This window comes from Rhinopithecus bieti, unplaced genomic scaffold (assembly GCF_001698545.2).
Source record: "Rhinopithecus bieti isolate Rb0 unplaced genomic scaffold, ASM169854v2 scaffold_32955, whole genome shotgun sequence".
Taxonomy (NCBI): domain Eukaryota; kingdom Metazoa; phylum Chordata; class Mammalia; order Primates; family Cercopithecidae; genus Rhinopithecus; species Rhinopithecus bieti.
Window position 1 is genome coordinate 134,955 of NW_016814423.1, and position 21,153 is coordinate 156,107.

Below are 21,153 nucleotides of genomic sequence, written 5' to 3' on the forward strand. Positions count from 1 at the left end.
TAAATTATATTTTCATAATTTTCATAATTAAATAATAAAATTATATAATCATATAATTTTGAAACACATTTCTAACACATTTATATAAATATACCCCAAGGAAAGTTAAACACCATTTCCTACATGACAATGCTTGCTATATAATTTTAACATACTGAATGAACCTAATATATCACTCTTGGACTTCAGGAGGCCGTAATATCTAAAAAGTTAGTTTGAGGTCAGAAAGACTGAAGTTATAACTTGAAATTTTGCTTTTGAAAAGTTTGTCAAATATCAAATGTTTAAAACACTTGATATCACAAAATAAGATCATAGGTCACTATCAAATAGTCATTCATTTAGCCAAAATGACAAAATATTTAAAAACACACTTTTACTCTTTGATTCAGTTTCCCAAACAGTAAGCCCTAATAAAGACAGCATGAAGCCAACTCAGTCACTCTCTCTCTCTCCTTTTTTACCTGATGTTTACTCAAAAGTTAAACAAAAATCTTTATTTCTTAATATTACATAAAAAATTTGTTCAAAAGAAAAAACAATTTTGTTTTTTTCTATACATTCTTTGTACAATATATTATTAATGTTAAAGCTCATTTTAATACAAATTTATAAATGTATCTAATTTTAATCAGTTTGACCATAAGGTAAATTTGCCATAAACCTTTTAAAATATTTTACAGTTTTATATTAAATAGATCAGGTCTGCTGTGGTGGCTTATACCTTTCATCCTGATATTCTGGGAAGCCAAGGCAGGAGGATTACTTGAGCCCAGGAGTTTGAGACCAGCTTGGACAAAATTAGCTGGGCCTGGTGGTATATGCCTGTAATCCCAGCCACTCAAGAGGCTGAGGTGGGAGGATCACCTGAGCCTGGCATGTCAAGGCTGCAGTGAGCCATGATTGTGCCACTGCATTCCAGCCTGGGCAGACAGAATGTATCTCAAAATACATAAATAAATAAATAAATAAATAAATAAATAAATAGTGCAGATCAATGCTCCAAGAAAACCCTGTTCTTCCAATATAGGGGCCCAGATGCTGGTTTTGCATTATTGTGCTTTCGACATTAATAATTTATAGAAAAACTCTGAATTATCCCTCAAAACAGGCCTTCAAAATCTCATGCACCCACATCTTCCATGACAGTCTCTGGGCCTAGAGAGACTGAATAATATTAATTTCTAAACCGGTGTCTCACAAAAGCAGTCCATTCTGATGGTTGCTTTCTCCCTGGTCTGAAGGCAAAGCTTTGAGTTGTGTCAATGTTCAAGATTGAGAAGAAGTTGGTGCCTTTTTCAGACCCAGGAATCAAAGCCCTGTAATTTAATAGCACAAAGATTATAAAACGATAAAGTTATCTGGATGTAAAACCTTCTTTTAATCACAGTTTTCATAAGTGATTAAAACAACTAATAACAATGACATAGTAATTATCTTGATAAAATGTCAAACCTGTTTCTTAGGCCAGTGACCAGAAGGCAAAGAAAGACCTTCTGCAGTGTGATTGCCTCTCCTTATGGGAAGCCACTTAGACAACCTGAAAGGCAAACCTGATGAACAATTTAAACATAAAGAAAAAGGCTTTTTCAATTCTCGTGAGTACAGAATCAAGTTATACCGGAGGAAAGCACTGCTTTTCTAGACCCTCAAGATAAACATTTCAGCATCAGGCCACAACAGCCCTTAGAACCTGACAGAAAAAAATAATTACAGGAGTTGATGAAAAAGTTGAAAAGAGAGAATGATCATCTCAGTCCTTTTCAAGTGCAGCATAGGCCGGGCGCGGTGGCTTAAGCCTGTAATCCCAGCACTTTGGGAGGCCAAGACGGGCGGATCACGAGGTCAGGAGATCGAGACCATCCTGGCTAACACGGTGAAACCCCGTCTCTACTAAAAAAATACAAAAAACTAGCCGGGCGAGGTGGCGGGCGCCTGTAGTCCCAGCTACTCGGGAGGCTGAGGCAGGAGAATGGTGTAAACCCGGAAGGCGGAGCTTGCAGTGAGCTGAGATCCGGCCACTGCACTCCAGCCTGGGCGACAGAGCGAGACTCCGTCTCAAAAAAACAAAACAAAACAAAACAAAAAAAGTGCAGCATAAAAGCTGAGAGCAGCAAGACACAACACAGTTGCAGTTCTAAGATATGAATCTGAAACGTTTAAAAAAGAAGTCGATTGTAGAATCAAAATCAAAACCTCTTGCACAAAACTGTTTCCCATACAAAATTATTCTCTTTTCCTTATAACCTTTCCTCCCTGGATCACCTGGGCTCAAGTGAGCCTCCCATCTCAGTCTCCTGAGTAGCTGGGACTACAGGTGTGTGTCACCACACCCAGCTAATACATATTAATGTCCACAAGTTTTGTTTTCACATCTCCTATACTTACTGGTTCCTTTCTTCCTTGTTTCATAAATAACTTTCCAAGTACATAACTTCAATCAACCTTTGGATAACCTCTGAATTTTACAAAATTATTTTTCTCAATGAGAACACATCTTCAGTACATTTTATATGCAAAATTATATAATAACTAGAATTCTCATTCTTAGTAACCTTAAATTTTAGTGAAAACCTAGGAAGCAAGAAATCTTGAACTGTCTCTCAGATTCACTCTGTTGCTCAGGCTGGGTGCAGTAACAGATCATGACTCACTGCAGCCTTGAACTCCTGGGCTCAAGTGATCCTCCCATCTCAGTCTCCCGAGTAGCTGGGACTACAGGTGTGTGCCACCACGGCCAGCTAATTTTTATTTTTATTTTTTGTAGAAACAGGTTCCCTCTGTGTTGCAGGCTGGTCTCAAACTCCTAAGAGTCAAGCAATCCTTCTGCCTTAATCTCCCAAAGAGCTGGGATCACAGGCGTGAGCTACCATTCCCAGTCCATAATCCTTTTGAATGGAAAATAACACAGACATTCAACAAGCATCTAAGATAATTTCAATATTTAAAATTACACAAGAAGATCACCTACAGCATTTATCCTATTTTGTTCATTTTTAGCAGTTTATTCAGATTACTTATGAGAATATAGATATTAGAGCTAGCCATTATTTCCTTGTTAACCATTTTTATAATGTGTGAATATCAGGTGTTCACCTAAGAAAGAAACAGTGAAATATATGGATCTTTTCACCAATAACTCAGAAGATTCAGCTGTTTTCATTAAACCAACAACATTAAAATAGTCTTACTTAAAAGTCACACAGGCCAGGCACGTTGGCTCACGCCTGTAATCCCAACACTTTGGGAGGCCGAGGTGGGCGGATCACGAGGTCAGGAGATAGAGACCATCCCAGCTCACACAGTGAAACCCCGTCTCTACTAAAAATACAAAAAATTTAGCCGGGGATGGTGGTGGCGCCTGTAGTCCCAGCTACTCCGGAGGCTGAGGCAGGAGAATGGCGGGAACCCCGGAGGGGGAGCTTGCAGTGAGCCGAGATGGCGCCACCGCACTCCAGCCCGGGCGACAGAAAAAAAAAAAAAAAAATCACACAAAATTATTTTGTTCTCGTCTTGCCTGGGTTTACACTCTTACACCTTTTGTGCCACACCCTTACCCATTAAAATAGCTAGCACAGACCAATATAAAATCTGGACAAAAACGTGTGCTGACAATTTCAAAGACATTTGTATTTTTATTTTATCAATAATCTTAAAGCCAGCTTATTGATTAAATATTTACTTAAGTCACATGAATTTGAAAAATACTTGGACTTACTTAATTTATGAGCAGTCTTTTATTTATAAGCCAATTTGGTACCCAGTTAAAACAGCACATAACAAAATAAACGTTCATACACATAAACTTATCATACACACAGCCATAAATAAAGGTCCAATAGCTTTTACCTCAGAACTCCAGCTATTAGATAGAAATACAAACTCACCGGTTTACGTACATATTCATGTTGCAGAACGTTCTCCTTAGTTCAGCTAAAGCCAGGTTCCTGTCACTTAACCAGAAAAGATTAGCCTCACGGATACATAGAAGGGTTAGGAGCGGAATTTACTGGGTGAAAAGGAAAAAGAAAAAAACTCAGCGTAGTGACGTGGAGTCCTGCTAACTGGCCTCCACCTCCCAGATTGAATCCCAGGGCGCCACAGGGGAAGTGAGAGGCCAGGCTCCTCCCAGCTGCAAACAGCCGGAACTTCTCGAGGCCCCGCCTCGTCCTCCTGGTGCCCAGGTGGGCGTTATTCAGAGAGAATCAGTGGGGAAAGGGTGGGCTTCATCTGGGACCAGCAGTCCGGCCTTTCAGACTTCAGGCTGTTTTAGGCTTGAAGGCAGGGTTTCGCCAGGGACCCCTGGCCACCACCTGTCTCTGTTATTCACATGGATAAACTTTGCCCTGATACGTAATTTCATGAAAGCTGTGAAACAACATTTTGGGTAAAGCAGTGGTAGCTTAATTTTAAAGGCCAAACCTTCCCAGACCCCAGAGAACACTGGAGCTAAACATACCACAGAAGGGCATCACATACTAAGCAGGTCTCACTCTGCTTAGAAGAGCAGTATAAAATCCAGGATACATGGGACTCTATCCTGCTTTCCTATTCAACAGCAAAATGAAGACAGCACTACAATTCAAAGACTTTCTGAGATCAGACAAGGTAGCGCATGTTCAGCGTTCCCGGAAGGCCTTAGCCATCAGCCCACACCTACATTCAGATCAACCCCAGTGAGTGCAACTAGAGGGGGCTGCATCCTGGGATTGAACCTCAACCTCCCGCAGCTACATCAACAACCACACAACCAATCAAGAAAATGCAATTCCCTGGAACCTGGGAGGCGGAGCTTGCAGTGAGCCGACCGAGATCACACCACTGCACTCCAGCCTGGGTGACAGAGTGAGGCTCTGTGTCAAAAACAAACGGCGGGGCGCGGTAGCTCATGTCTGTAATCCCACCACTTTGGGAGGCCGAGGCAGGTGGATCACGAGGTCAGGAGATTGAGACCCTCCTGGCTAACATGGTGAAACCCCGTCTCTACTAAAAAATACAAAAAATATGCCGGGCGAGGTGGTGGGCACCTGTAGTCCCAGCTACTCGGGAGGCTGAGGCAGGAGAATGGCGGGAACCCGGGAGGCGGAGCTTGCAGTGAGCTGAGATCCGGCCACTGCACTCCAGCCTGGGCGACAGAGCGAGACTCTGTCCCCCCCCCCAAAAAAAAAGAAAAAAGAAAAAGCAACAAACAAAACAAAACAACAAAACAAAATACAATCCAACTGCTGCAGCAATGAACAAGCCCCAGAAGTGTCCAAACTGAAACAGTATTTCCTCTCTCCCTCAGATGGACTTATTCAACCTGCAAACAGAAATTATTTTGCAATTTTCCAAATTGAGAGAAGCACATCCTGCTCTCTGGTACCCACAGAAGATACTTGCCCCGACACACGGTTACTAACAAGCCCCCAAGAGTGTCCAAACTGAAACAATCAGGTGCTTTCTCTCTCCGTCAGTTGGGCTTGTTAAACCTGCAAAATGCCTTTGGAATTTCCCAACTTGAGAGGAGCAGACCCCACTGTCCCAGCCCACAAAAGGCACTCACCTGTCCAGATGCGGATGTCACATTTCAAAGGCTGTTCTTCCTAGGCAATCAGGAATGTGGTTGAGGCTGGCAGTGGTGGTGCCAAAGACAGAGAGACTGAAACTCACCTCCAGCCATAAAATGGCAGGCAGCTTCTTAGGAGGGCTTCCGAGACTCCCAGCCCTTGGCAGCAGCTGAGCCACAAGCAACAACAATGCATTCCACATCAGGGAACCAAAATCTGTTACCAAAATGCTAGGGGTTTGGTCTAGGTTCTGCCACTCACCACCCAGAAACCCAGTCACTGAGACAAGTATTGCCAGGGAAGAAGGCTTTAATCAGATGGTACAGTCAAGGAGAGCTAGAGATGAAATCTCAAATCCATCTCCTTGACCAACTAAAATTGAGTTTATGTGGTGAGGAAGATGGGAAAACAGGGATTAGAGAGGGGTAAGGAAGCAATCATAATGGATGAGGAGTCTGGCATCTCATTGTCTGGATGCAGTGATCTGGTGTTTCAATTCTTTGCCTGAGGGTTGGTTTCCTGAGGAAGAAACTCAGATGAGACAAAGGTAAGTTTCAAGTTTGAAGATGAGGGAGGGTCAGTTTCGATATTTATTCAAAAATCCTGTAAAAATCAGTTCTGTGGGACAATTGGGCTGGTTACAGAACCAGAACCTACAATAAATGATTTCTTACAATAAATTGGCTCACACAATTATAAAAGCTGAGAAGTCTCATGATTTTCCTTCTGCAAAATGGAAATCCAGGAAAGCTGGTGGTGTAGTTCCATCCAAGTATGAAGGCCTAAAGCTGGGAGAGCCAGTGGTGTAAATTCCAGTCTGAGTACAGGAGAAGACAGAATTCCAGGCTCGAAAATGAACTGAGCAAAGTCTCCCTTACCCTGCCTTTTGTTCTATTCAGAACTCCAGCAGACTGGATAAGACCCAGCCACAGTGGAGAGTGTGCTCTGCTTTATTTTGTCAATAGACAAAATGTTAATTTCATCCAGAAACAGCCCATAAAATATTTAACCAAATACCTGGGCACTCCATGGCTGAGTCAAGTTGACACATAAAACTTAATCATCCACCTCTTGCCAACTTGCCGCTCATACACATCTCTTTAAACCATATTTAATCTCCAAATGAAGGCAGTAACAGGTCATACCTCCAACAAATGTGATACAAACTACACTGTATACCCTGAAAATGCATTAATCCCTTCCTCAGAAGTTGAGATACAATCCTTGAGTGATGTTTATTCTTCTCCATGACATTCTGTAACTTAAATGCTGTGATGTAAAGTTAACAATACTTAAATACTATAATTGGTCAATGCATCTTATGTTGCATGATAAAGGGTTAAGAAATTGAGTGCCATTGCCATAACTCGTTCATGTCAATACTGCCTCAGTATCCAGCTTGTCCTGTCTCTGACTTGTCGCCCTTGAGCTACATTTTCTGAGGCAGTCTCCACACATTTCCAATTTTTGTTTTCTAGATAGATAAGGCTCCATCCCATAAAGTGTTTGAACACCTTACTTCTGCTTTGAGCCTGGTGACCCTGATAATATATCCCCCTGAGTTTCTATACTGAGCCTGTCCACTCCCTTCAATTTAATCAGTCAACCCTTGTTGCAAGAAACCCACCTAGGTAATACCCTGGACCCCAATAAAGTCTTCAGCTTACAGGTTCCTCTTTATCTCTCTTGCTTCCCACCCGCTAGTTGAGCATGCGGGTCCAAGACAGTCCAACTTTTCCCATTGGCCCTGTGAGGCATGCTGCTCTCTTTGCTGAACTGTGAGTGATTAACTTATTCTTTTGGCCATTACAGTCTGAGTGTTTCTCACTGTGCCACACTTGACTACACCAAGGCGAGAAACACCAGCTCACTGCATCCAGACAATGAGATGCCAGACCCCTCATCCATTATGATTGCTTCCTTACCCCTCTCAAATTCCTGTTTTCCCACCTTCCTCACTACATAATTTATTTACATATCTAACTTAAATACTTTTAAAAGTCATAACAGCTGGCCTCACTGTTGGTGAGGGACACCCTGGAAGTCCTTTTCACTGCTCTTGGCTGACAAACTGGCTGACCAGAGTGGCTGTGACCATCTAGGAAGGCTCAATAACTTGCTGGCCTAGGACCACACTGCTGTGTGCTGCTGGTGCTGCTTATGTAGAGTGCTAGCAAGACTCCTATCTTAAATTGTGGATTTTGAAAATCAGAGTCCCCACCTCCCCAGAGTATATTTGGCCAGCTATGACCCAGAAAAATGGAAGGACCTCCTCCATCACTCCTGGGAGTAAATGGTTCTGAGTCATACTGGTTGCAGAGTAATGAAAGGTCCTTGCAAGCTAGCATGATATCTTGCCTCAACTCTCCTGCTTCAGCCTCCTGAGTAGCTGGGACTACAGGCACCCACCACCACACCTGGCTAACTTCTGTATTTTTAGTAGAGACAGGGTTTCACCATGTTGGCCAGGCTGGTCTCGAACTGCTGGCCTCAGGTAATCCACCTGCCTCGGCCTCCCCATGTGCTGAGATTACAGGCATGAGTGAGCTGAGAGCATGCCACTGGACTCCAACCTGGATGACAGAGCGAGACTTCATCTCAAAAAAAAAAAAAAATATAGAGAGAGGACAACTCCTTTACCCCCCATTGTGCTGTATCTGTGGATGGTATTGGGAACAATTTACAAAGGCTCTACTTAGAAAGAGGGGTGTCCCCACTAACTAGGGAGTCATGAGTCATGATACCTCATAAAGGGTAGTGCTGTCGGGATCTGCCATCTCACTGCTGCTGCCTTTTTTGTTGTTATTGTTCTTTGCTCCCGAACTCTATGGGTTACTGAGGGTCTAACACCTGATGCTCAGTGGCAAATGACTTAATGACTCAGATTAAAGGGCTGGAACATCTTATTCCCATCTGTTCAAGATCCCTGAGGAAATCAGCAAACTATTAAAGAAATTTATGGCCAGGTGCAGTGGCTAACGCCTGTAATCCCAGCACTTTGGGAGGCTGAGGTGGGCGGATCACGAGGTCAGGAGTTCGAGACCGTCCTGGCTAACATGGTGAAACCCCTGTCTCTGTTAAAAATACAAAAAATTAGCCGGGCGTGGTGGCGGGCGCCTGTAGTCCCAGCTACTCGGGAGGCTGAGGCAGGAGAATGGCATGAACCCGGGAGGTGGAGCTTGCAGTGAGCCAAGATTGCACCACTGCACTCCAGCCTGGGCGACAGAGTGAGACTCCGTCTCAAAAAAAAAAAAAAAAAAAAAAAAAAATTAAAAATGCCCATCCAATGCACCTGGGCTCTGCTGGGGGCCGCACCCCATCAATATGCTAAAGCCTTGGTTTCAGCCTCACAGAGGTTGGGGCCTTGCCAGATGATCCTGCCACTGTTGCACTAGTGGGAACCAGTCCAAACCCAGATGAAGTCAATTAGAACATCCAAAAGAGGCAGGCAGCTACCTACAAACAGAACCAATGAAAATCACAAATTTTCCCAGAGGCCACTGGCAAGATCAAACTTGAGGGTGAACAATAGGACCTAGAAACCAAGGCCAGAAATTTTATCCAATTAGACGTTCAAATTATTAATTTTTTTTTGAGACAGAGTCTCGCTCTGTCACCCAGGCTGGAGTGCAGTGGCCGGATCTCGGCTCACTGCAACCTCCGCCTCCCAGGTTCACGCCATTCTCCTGCCTCAGCCTCCCGAGTGGCTGGGACTATAGGCGCCCGCCACCTCGCCCAGCTAGTTTTTTTGTATTTTTTTTTTAGTAGAGACGGGGTTTCACCGTGTTAGCCAGGATGGTCTCTATCTCCTGACCTCGTGATCCTCCTGTCTTAAAGGTTTTGTACAAAGGGATGATGAGAACGTTATAGGTGGCAAATATCAAACTCTCAAAGCACCAAATATGTTACTGGCAGAAGGTATCCAAGTTACCAGTGGGGAATCCCTACAGGTCTGCAGCAACCTCAATTCTTGCCTCCTCAGAAGAAAGAATTCGACTGAGGGGCATAAGACAGAAAAAGAGACCGAGGCAAGTTTTAGAGCAGGAGTGGAAGTTCTTTTAAAAAGGCTTTAGAACAGGAAAGAAAGGAAAGTATGCTTGGAAGAAACCCAGGTGGGCATGTGAAAGTCACGTGCGGTGTTTAACCTTGATCCTAGGACTTTCTAGGCTGGCCGGTTTCCCATGATTCTTCCCTTAGGGTGGGCTGCCCACGTGTGCAGTGCCCTCCTTTCGCCTGGGAGGTGAGAACACGCAGTGTGTTTAGGACGTTGTATGAATGCTCAGCTGAGACTTTCTTTCCTTTTCCGGTGAAGCGCCCCCAGAAATCATACTCCTGCCATTTTATCTCTTAGTGAGCATGCCCAGGCTCACTCGCCCAATACCTGAGATTTTATTGGAAGCCTCTTTTGCCTCTCCCTGGCACCTGCATTCAATTAACACTTTAATGCAACAGGTGTGGACCCTCAGGATATGACCTTGCCCTGGTGCCCACTGCCAGTTTATCACTTTTCGAGAGGCAATGTGATAACTGCCTTACCATCACCTGACATTCCTAGCGGGTGGGGGAGAGCCTATCCTGCCCCACTCATGCCCGTCTGCCTACTGTAACAAGAATGTCGTGCTATTCATATAATTTTATATTGACCTCAACACAGTTTCCAGTTCCCCGTGTCTCCCCCATTTCCCCAGTGCGGTCAATCCAGATATCTGCATTGTACAGCCTCTCTGTGGGATAGCTAGATACAACCTACTTGATTGGTCCCACTGACCTTCACAGCTCATGTGGAATGCTTAGATGTGTCACAGCGACTACCTCTGAGTCATGGCATGACTTCCTGGAACTCAAACCTACTTGCTCTACAAGTACCAGTTAAAACTTCCCACAGGAAACCTGCCTGGGTAATGCCTTGGATCTCAATAAGCACTTTTACTTTCAGGCCCTTTGATCATTACCTCTTGCTTCTCACACAAGCGTGCATGTCCCAGATGCCGCCACCCTTCCCGTCGGCACTCAGACACGAGCTGCCCTCTTCTCAATGGGACCTGTAAGGAATTTGCTGCTTCTGGCATTTCATGTGTTTTGCTGTACTGCCTCCTCTGTGTCTTACCTGACTCACACACCCAAACCTGACTCTCCTTCTGGTCAGGAATCTCCCAGAGAGCGGCTATCTTGGTAGGAATAGAGTGGACACAGTCAGGAACCTCCACGGCATTTGCCAGGACAAACAAGTTTCAGATGAGAGGGACAGCTGGTCACTTGTCAGAGTTTCAGGGATTCGGCTGTACACCAACATAAAGAGGTATTCCATAAAGGAATATCGTCAACATCTACAACCACGTCCCCTGGAGTCCCAGCAGGATATGGCTAAAGTTCATACCCACTCTCCAGAGAGAGAGAGACCTCAAGACCAAATTAGAGAAAAATCACAATACAAGAGGGAGCAGGTTTGTTGCTACGTATGTTTAATATAGGGTCAAGTTACTACTAAGGGACACTGGGGTGAGGCATAGCCTCACACTTAGGTATAAGCAAAGACTTCCAAACCTGTCACTTATTAAAGGGTCCTGTATATTATGAGCCAGATTCTGACATGATTGTCAGGGCCCTCTGAGGGGTCAAACTAAATCTAGAGAAGCTGAACTCCCAAAATAGAAGGGAGGGTTACAGAATACTCAGATGATGAGCACTGACCTTCAATCCAAAGAAGAGAAGAGGAGGAATGAGCATGGCCCTTGCTTACTTGGGCTTTTAAGCCTGGAAGAGGCTCATCCCCCAATAGCAGACATTGCTGCTGAGGCACAGGGACAATGGGAAACCACCAAGGACACTTGGTCCCTTTGAGGTAAAATTGGCATATGGTTTAGTGTGTATGTCATTTCTCTGAACACCCAAATAAAAATGATAATGAATATATTTCTTACTCAGAGGAGGCCCCTTTTGACCCCGAGTCAAGAAAATACTTTTTTCCCAAGGGGTATTGTCCAGCTACCATAAACAGTTGTCAGTTTGGTGAGGGCAGCTCACACTATCTATGAGGCTTAGATGGAATTGATTTACTGGCTGGCCATGAGGAAAGCATAAGTACCGATTCTCAAATGTTAGTGTATTCTCAGCCAGGTGCGGTGTAATCCCAGCACTTTGGGAGGCCGAGGCTGGCAGATCACCTGAGGTCAGGAGTTCAAGGCCACCCTCACCAACATGGCGAAGCCCCCTCTCTACTAAAGAAAAAAAAAGCCAAGTTTGGTGGCATGTGCCTGTAATCCCAGCTACTCAGGGGACTGAGGCAGGAGAATTGTTTGAACTCGGGAGGCAGAGGTTGCAGTGAGCTGAGATCACACAACTGTACTCCAGCCTGGGCAACAGAGTGGGAACTCTGTCTCAAAAACAAATAATTAATAATAATAAAATGTTAGTATATTCTCAAATAATAGTATAATAACAAGGGAGACTTGCCTTTTATAGGAGGCTTGGACAAACCACACCAGTGCCACCACCACAGTCACCTCAACTGCCGCACAGCCCATGAGCTCCCCCGAGCTCCTAATCACCCCTTACATTGGCAATTAAGGGAGACAGAGTGCCAAGCTAGGTAATTTCAAGACAGCTGGCATCCAAACTTCAACTAAAGATGCTCTAACACAATTACAGGCACAATTTCAACCTAGTCAGTTTGAAAACATCTGCACAAAAGCCCTCTGCTGTTCAGGACAATAGCCAATAGCCTCACTCATGCCATGCCATTCCTGACCTGCACAAGAAGAGATGCCTCTCAACCTCTACCATAGGGGTCTGTGGGCTCTGCAGGTCTTGCCCCACCACCCGGAGACAATTGCCCTCTGGTGGTTCACTGGAATACGAAAAACTCACAGACCTTTCTGACATTATTAGACACAGGTGCCCAATTCGCAGTACTTCTGAAATATCCTAATAATTATAATGAAAGAACACCCTGTGACTGGCAGGGGATTGCCAGCAAAGCAATCTCTGGTAAACAGGTGACCTTTGATGTAAGCATTGGCTCTATTTTTATTAAATAACTCCCAGTGGCTGTCACTTTCTCCATTGTAGGAATGGATACATGTTAGAATCAAGTCAAATCCTTAGTGCTACTGGTGGGAGAAATGGGAACCAGTGCACTGTCCCATACCAGTAGAGATGGTACATAACCCTAATATCAAATAAAACAGGGTACTGAGGGCTACATGGTTACTGTCATTACTGACCTTCTCAAGGGAGGTGTCATTGTTCCTGCAAATTTCACCATTTAGTGGCCCCTTCAAGGCTTCTATAAGCGAATGGAGATTAGCCCCAGGCTGCCACAATTTAATCACTCAGCTCCGTCCAATAAAGGCTTTAACCACAAACATTGCAACTAATAATACCGGTGCCTTTTTCACAGCCAATGACTTGGCCAACATGTTTTACTCAATCCTATTGTAAAGAATCCTCAGAGCCAGGTTGCTTTCACTTTGTTTTTTTTTGTGTTTTGTTTTGTTTTCTTTTTTTTTTATTGAGATGGAGTCTCACTCTGTTGCCCAGGCTGGAGTGCAGTGGCGCGATCTCGGCTCACTGCAAGCTCCGCCTCCCAGGTTCACGCCACTCTCCTGCCTCAGCCTCCCGAGTAGCTGGGACTACAGGCGCCGCCACCACGCCCAGCTAATTTTTTGTATTTTAGTAGAGACGGGGTTTCACCGTGTTAGCCAGGATGGTCTCGATCTCCTGACCTCGTGATCCGCCCGCCTCAACCTCCCAAAGTGCTGGGATTACAGGCGTGAGCCACCACGCCCAGCTGCTTTCACTTTCAAAGATGCCCAATATACATAAGTTCACGTGGTTACCTCTGGGATACTTAAATAGTCCTGCCTTTGCATGTAATCTATGCCAACAGGATTTATAGAGATACTTTTTTTCATCGCCATTGCTGGCATGGCATTGATGTTATATTACTAATGGGAGACTCCCAGGAGACAGTATGAACAGACCTTACTACTCTCAGAAGGTAGGGGGATGGGTCATAGCTCCCCATAAAAACGAGGGCTTTTGACCACTGTTATATTCTTGGGGATCATGTGGTCTCCAATGGTCAAGGTCTTCTCATGACAGTGAAGCACCTCATTCTCACAGGATACATCCCCAGGGCACTCAAACACGCTCAACATCTCTTGGGGCTTTTCCTACCCTGAAGGACATGCCCTCACCTGTCACTTGTAGTTAAGCCTACATCTTCTATTTCAGCCTCTTCTACTTACACGTATCTATGCCTTTACACAAAAGCCCACTTCCGTCCACTGGGAGGGACCCCAACAAGCAGCTTTACAATGAGCACAACAGGTTTTACCGTCTGTTCTCCAGGATCAGCCTTCTGGATCCAGTCCTTGGCCACCTTAGAGTATATATCATGGAGTCTACACTAAACATGATTATAACTGGCTGCTCATGAACTTTTGAACCAAGAAGCTACCATCAGTCACTAACCACTGTGCAGCCTTAGAACACCAGATCCTGTGGAGACTGAGGTGCTCACACAGCCTGTAATGCTGCAAACACAAATTCCCTTTCTGCCTTTGGTGCAGATGTTTCCCAACAGTGGCTTGGCACAACCATTGACACCTCCTTGTTACAATAAAAATGGTCCCTGCAAGACAGGACAAAACCTGACATTCAAGGGATTTCCAAATTACAGGAGAATGTAGCTTCCCCCACACTCAGCCTACTGCAGTTGGGGAATGGGGGAGGGCACCTCCACTGCTTCCTCCTTTTGCCAAGTAGGGTGCCCCTTGGTCTGACACGGAAAGAGAGTCAGGGTACCATCATGCACTGCATGACATTTAGGCCAACAACAGACTGCATATACAACAGGGGCCCAATAAGACTAATGGAGCATATATAGAAAGCCATCTAGGTTTCTGTAAGTACACTCTAAGATGTTCAAATAATAATGCAATCACCTAACAACCCATTTCTGAGAACATATCCCCATGGTTCAGTAATACATGCCTACACGTCAAGGGCACTGCCACCATTGTACACAACACAGCCTCTTAAAGGGCAGCAGCAAACCACCCAGTCGTAAACATCCACTACTAGAGGACGGCATTGGCATCCTTGGATCCAACCAATCAAAAGAACTTGTTGCAGTTCCCTTGGCTACAAGAGATGCCCAAAAGGGGGGACTAGTAGAGTTTTACATTTTTACTGACTCACAAACTGTGGCCAACTGCTTGGCTATCTAGATGGGACAGTGGACATTAAATAACCTTATTATACACAATAAATCCCGTTGGAGCACCTGCAATCTGGAAGGAAATGGCCACCATCACACATCTCCATTTCGTCTCACATGGGTGTGCCCAAACCAATGCCACTAACCCATAGCTCATTTCAAAAATATTGCAGACATGCTTACAAAACAGGAAGTCTGTACCATCCTTCCAGACATTCTCTATCTTCCAGCAGGATGGGCACATGCTAAGTAGGGACACTGAGGCACCTCTACACTGGTGGACTGGACCTATCACTGGGGCATTCCATTAACTCCCTCTTTAGCCAAAATGGTCACTTACAACTGCACCATATATGCCAACACTAAGCTTTGGATGTTTTCCTGCTGGGACTGCATTCCTGGAGTGGATTGACCTTGTTCACACTGGCACATTCACCACATTGGTTCACTTCCTTCCAGCAAGGTAGCCACAAAGAATGCTCTCACTGTGATTGACTGGTTCGCAGAGTTACTTTTAGCCTATCCCGGCAGTTGCACTGCTGCTTCCACAACTGTGGCCAGACTCACCAATTCCATCTTATTGCATTTGGGTGCCTACAGGTCCTTGACTCAAACCAGGGCATTCATCTCTCACCACCTGCTGTTCAACAACGGGCCAAAGACCAAGACATACAGTAGAACTTTCACTTAGCCTGCAGACCTCAGGCACCAGGCCTAACTGAAAGACATCATGGCTTTTTCAAAGACCTATTACCCAAATCACAGTGAGTTCTTGAACCCTCAATGGGTGGCCACATTTATACAAGCTCTCATGCTCCTTAACTCTGGCACTACAGGTTTCCACATATGCACCAAGTACTTCAAACCCTTTCCCATGGCTCTGATATTATCAGGAGACTCGCCTTGCTCACTTCATTGTGGGAGAGGACTGCATCCACATTCATTCCTCAATAAAACTCACCACACACTTTTAATTTTTCAGTCATCTGCCAGATTTCCTACATTGGTGGACCAGTGTGGGTTGATAACAAAGTCTGACTCCCAACAATTGGAAGAAAAACTGTGTGTCCCTCATGCTTGCTGCTTGGCCATTCATACCCAGAACCAGCTAGAGCTAAGCCCAAGACTTTACTCAAGTTTTAAGGATCTGAAAACTAGTTAATAAATCTACATTCCTTCTATGCCTCGCAGAGATCATTGTTCCTGGTCCCAGCAGCAGCATGGTCTGGTCACAACTTTGGAGGCAAAAAAATTACAGCTAGTGCATGCCAGTCGTTTTAGAAAATGACTACCATTTGACTTCTCATGTTGGCCTGTGATCAGTACAAGGCCCAACACTCCATATGGGAAGCACCTATGATCAAACAGGTCCTGGACATATGTCTAAAGCAATGCACTGGGAGAACGTGCAGATGCTTGCAGTCATAATTCAAGTTTCTCCTCCCAAACAAAAGCCAGGGAGACTTCTCCATTGCCTGTGTTCAGCTTTGTTTTGTGTCTTAGTCTTGTTTGCTGCATGGGTGCTGGGGTTACTCACCTACCCTCAGGGCTTGCTCCTGAGTACAATGGAACATGCCAACAACACACTTTTTGCAAACAGTTGAACCACTGGGTGACAAAACAGAATGTTGGAGGCCTCTCCTCATTTTATTTTATTTTTATTTATTTATTTATTTATTTATTTATTTATTCATTCATTCATTCATTCATTCATTCATTTTTGAGATGGAGTCTCGCTGTCTCCCAGGCTGGAGTGCAGTGGCGCCATCTTGGCTCACTGCAAGCTTTGCCTCCCAGGTTCATGCCATTCTCCTGCCTCCCGAGTAGCTGGGACTACAGGCACAGGTCACCATGCCTGGCTAATTTTTTTTTTTTTTTTTTTTTGTATTTTTAGTAGAGACGGGGTTTCACCATGTTAACCAGGATGGTCTTGATCTCCTGACCTCGTGATCCTCCCACCTAGGCCTCCCAAAGTGCTGGGATTAGAGGCGTGAGCCACCACCATGCCAGGCTGGCCCCTGCTCATTTTTTTCCAGCCAGCTTGCCACCACACCTGGCTAAGTTATCTGCCTTCTATATCACATGGGACAGATGTCAACAGTGCATGATTCCATTCCATCACATAATCTACAAGCCATTCTTCTAAAATGAGAATGGCCTTCCAAATATAATCAAATTAAACTTTCTTGGCTAAACACTGTTCAAACATCCCAGCCTGGAACAAACATCCCAGCTCATTCAAACAGCAGCCATAGGACAAAACCTTTGACTGCTGAGGGGGACACCAGAAGATAGTCCTTCAACTGGCATACAATTGTGGCCAAAGTGTTTATCTACTGTAGATGGACGCTACAGGCTCATCTAGGCTGAAGGCAGTAAAGAACTTTGTGCTGTCACAATAAGCTTCTGGAGGTGACAGAGATCTGTAGTGCTAGCAGCCACCATGACACCCACACAGCTATTCTTACCCAATCCTCCAAATTATATAAGACCTCTGGACCACCATATCAGACACTTACCCTTCATGGATTTCCACCTGGGAAGGATTTTCTTCTCCAGGGTGACATGCATCTGCAAAGATGACATTGGCTGAGATTACAGTGCCCCAGCCAGAGAGGTCATCAAAACTGGGCACTCTGGGCAAGTCAAGTTGACACATTAACTTAGCTATCACAGTGATGGATGTATAATGAGATCTCAACCATGACCCTGCCTTTGAGATGCTCAAACTCCTAATTGAGTGTCCATCTTAGGGACTGAATTTGCTAAACAAGTAAAGAATAGGCCAGGCGTTATGTTCTCTGAGACTCTGTAATAATAAAAAAGCAGAATAAAAATGCTTCAGAAAAGTCAGGGCAATACAGCAGGCTTGGGAAGTTGGGGAAAATCTCTTAAATAAGGGGCATATAGGCTGAGCCTGGACAGTTTTCAGGTTCCCCCAGCTACGTGTCATAATTTCTTTTACAAATATGTGTATGTTTATATGTGTGTGTGTGCGTGTGTGTATGTAAATGGTATGTAAAATATGTATAATATAAAATATAACAGTATCATTTACACACACATATGTACATGTACTATATTTACATGCATACATACATACATTAGTCTAGGTACCTAGTAGAATTATGTTTTATATTATTCCAATATATTTAATATTATACATTCTACATAAATCCAAGTTTTCTATATGAATGCTAATATGCTATTTATATTGTTTGTATGTATGTATGTATGTATGTATGTGTAAATTATACCAGAAAAGTGGGATAAATTATAAAAGTCTTTATTTTTGGTGTCAACAGAGAGTTTTGGAAGCAACAAAAACTGTAGAAGTTAAAATTCTGAAGACAAAAACAACTTGCAAAGACGTATTAATTATCTACTGTTGCTCTTTTTTCAGAAGTATTTGTTGAGTGATGTTTCAGGCTGGAAGTGGTGAGCCACTGACAGGGATCAGAGAATTTCCCACAGAATTTGGCACTCACATGCATGGATTTAGAAAGATAAAGTTGGAAATGAATTGTTGCAGCTAATTTCTCCCTGAAGACATTGTCTACATTCTGAAGCTAGATCTGGTGGCAGAGGAGACTAAGGAGCTCAGTATTTCCACATAGTAACAACAAACATTCTAAAAACAAACAAGAGAACAATCTTATTTACAACAGCTTCAAAAAATAAAATATTTAGAAATAAATTTAACCAAGAAGGTGAAAGCCCCATACACTGAAAAATGTGAATAATAGAAATTATAGAAGACACAAATAAATTGGAAGATATTCTGTGTTCATGGATTGGAAGAATAGTATTGTTAAAATGTCCATACTACCCAAAATGACCTATAGACTCAATGCAATTTCTAACAAAATTGTAATGTAATTATTCATAGTAACAGAAAAAATATAAAATTAATGTGGAACCACAACAAACTCTGAATAGCCAAAGGAATCATGAGTAAGAAGATCAAAGATGTAGGAGCCACATACGTGATTTAAAACTACACTACAAAGCAATAGTAATTAAAACAGTGTGATACTGGCATGAAAATAAAGTCATCAGCTGGGCGCGGTGGCTCATGCCTGTAATCCCAGCACTTTGGGAGGCTGAGGCAGGAAGATCATGAGGTTAGGAATTCAAGATCAGCCTGACCAACATGGTGAAACCCCCGTCTCCACAAAAAATACAAAAATTAGCTGGGCGTGGTGGCATGTGCCTGTAATGCCAGCTACTCAGGTGACTGAGGCAGAAGAATTGCTTGACCCCAGGAGGCAGAGGCTGTGGTGAGTCGAGATTATGCCACTGCACTCCAGCCTGGGTACCAGAGCAAGACTCCATCTCAAAAAAAGAAAGAAAGAAAAGAAAAAGAAAACAGACTCACCAACCGATAGAACAGAAAATAAAACCCAGAAAAGAATACATGCATATATAGTCAATAAATTTTTAACAAAATTGCCAAGTATACGTATTGGAAAAGGAACAGTCTCTTCAATAAGCAGTGTTGGGAAAAGTGTATATTCACATGCAGAAGAATGAAATTGGATCCTTATCTCATACTATGTACAAAAATATACTCAAACTGGATTAAATACTTAAGTATAAGACCTGAAACTCTAAAACTACTAAGAGAAAACATAAGGGAAAAACTACACAACATTAGTCTGGGCAATGAATTTTTGGATTTGACCCCAAAATCACAGGTCACAAAAGCAAAAATAGACAAATGTCATTACATCAAAATAAAAAGATTTTGCAAAACAAAGGAGACAATTAATAGAGTGAAAAAACAACCTACTGTTTGGGAGAAAGTACTTAGAAGCCATACATCTGATAAGGGGTTAATATCCAAAATATATAAGGAACTCAACTCTGCAGAGAAACAAACAAATAACCCTATTAAAAATAGAGAAATTACTTAAATAGACATTTCTCAAGAGAAGACATAAAAATGGTCAACAGATATATGAAAAAGTGTTTGACATCACTAATCATCAGAGAAATGCAAATAAAATCTCCAATGAAGTATCACCTCACACCTGTTAAAATGGTTATTGTCAAAAAAAATGAACAATTCGTGTTGGGGAGGGTGTTGAGGAAAGGGAACCTGTGTGCACTGCTGGTGGGAATGCAAGTTAGTACAGCCATTATGGAAAAATGTATGGAGGTCCTCAACAAACTAAAAATAGAATTATCATAGGATCCAGCAATCTCACTTCTGGATATTTACCCCCAAAATTTAAAATCAATGTGTTAAAGAGGTATGTGGCCGGGCGTGGTGACTCACTCCTGTAATCCCAGCACTTTGGGAGGCCGAGACGGGCAGATTAGGAGGTCAGGAGATCAAGACCATCCTGGCTAACACGGTGAAACCCTGTCTCTACTAAAAATACAAAAAATTAGCCAGGCGCGGTGGCGGCGCCTGTAGTGCCAGCTACTCGGGAGGCTGAGGCAGGAGAATGGCGTGAACCCGGGAGGCGGAGCTTGCAGTGAGCCGAGATAGCGCCACCGCACTCCAGCCTGGGGACAGAGCAAGACTCCATCTCAAAAAAAAAAAAAAAAAAAAAAAAAGAAAAGAAAAAAAGAAGAGGTACATGCACTTCCATGTTTGTCACAGCACTATTTCCCAAAGCCAAGTTATGAAATCAACCTAAGGGGCCATCACCAGATGAATGAGTAAAGAAAATGTGGGAAAAAGAAAACGTGGTATATATACCCAATAGAACACTATTAAACCTTAAGAAAGAAATTCTGTCGTTTGTGACAACATAGATGGAATTGGAGAACGTTATACTAGATGAAATAAGCCAATAAGAAAGACAAATACTGTGTGACTTCACTCATATGTGGAATATAAAACAATCAAACTCAAAGAAGTAGAGAGAAGAATGGTGGTAACCAGAGGATGAAGGGATAGAGTTAGTGGGGAGATAATGGTCAAAGGGTATCAAACCTCATGTAGACAGGACAAGTAAATTTTATTTTCTTTGGAATGTATTGCACAGCATGGTGAATACAGCAAATGAAAATGTATTGTACATTTCAAAATCATTGAGAGGAAATTTCAAATGCTCTCACCACAAAAAAAAATGGATATGTGGTCTGATATACATGTTATTAAGTTCGATCTAATTATTTCACATTGTATTTAAGGATCATGACATTGCTTTGTATTCCATAAATATATATAACTATAATTTGTCAATGTACAGTTAAACAATAAAAATAAATCTTTACAACAACAAGAACAATAAAAAGTGAACACAGGGTGACTGACTTTTACCAGACAGATGAGGAAAGCCTCCCTGAGCAGATCACTTCAGATCTCAAGGCCATGAAGGCATTAGCCAGGATAAGAGCAGCATGTGAAAAGTGTCTGTGACTGAA